We start from the raw sequence: 569 nt of genomic DNA, 5'->3' as shown, positions 1-569 counted from the left end.
GCTCCAATACCCAAGCAATGGCCAGGAGCTGAGCACTCCACCCCCGAGGAGTTCCATTGGCCACCAGGAATCAGCTGATTGGTGAATTGAAAGATCAAATTTAAATTTATTCAACTGGGAATAATAAAGCAGCAATGTGATTGCATGCCATGTGATTCTGTGGCTTCAACCGATTGGACAAAGGTAATTGCCCCTGGGGGTTTATAGAAGCTTTCTTATGTCTTTCATTGCATTGCCATTTCAACAATATATGGAATGGGGAAGTCAATCATTCTATCCGACTGATCTGTGTATGGTGATTGGTGACTTGCAGCTAAATCCGGTTCCTGTTCATCTGATCCTCCGGGATCAATACTTTCTGAATTATTGGCCTGATCTGGAGAAATGACTTCACTGGCTACATGCTGGTTGAGTCAGTGATACAGACAGAAGTACAGCCAGATGTGGCGGTGGTATTCCTCTCCTCGGGTAGTACAGTAGGTAGAGATGTCGGAATGCAATGGTCCTAATTCTACCTCGTGCTGCAGTTTGCTGGGGCCGCCTCCTATATATGTATAATTGGAACTATA

Source organism: Pyxicephalus adspersus, chromosome 9, assembly GCF_032062135.1.
Source record: "Pyxicephalus adspersus chromosome 9, UCB_Pads_2.0, whole genome shotgun sequence".
Taxonomy (NCBI): domain Eukaryota; kingdom Metazoa; phylum Chordata; class Amphibia; order Anura; family Pyxicephalidae; genus Pyxicephalus; species Pyxicephalus adspersus.
The sequence above is the reverse complement of the archived record's forward strand: the minus strand, read 5'-3'. Positions refer to the sequence as shown.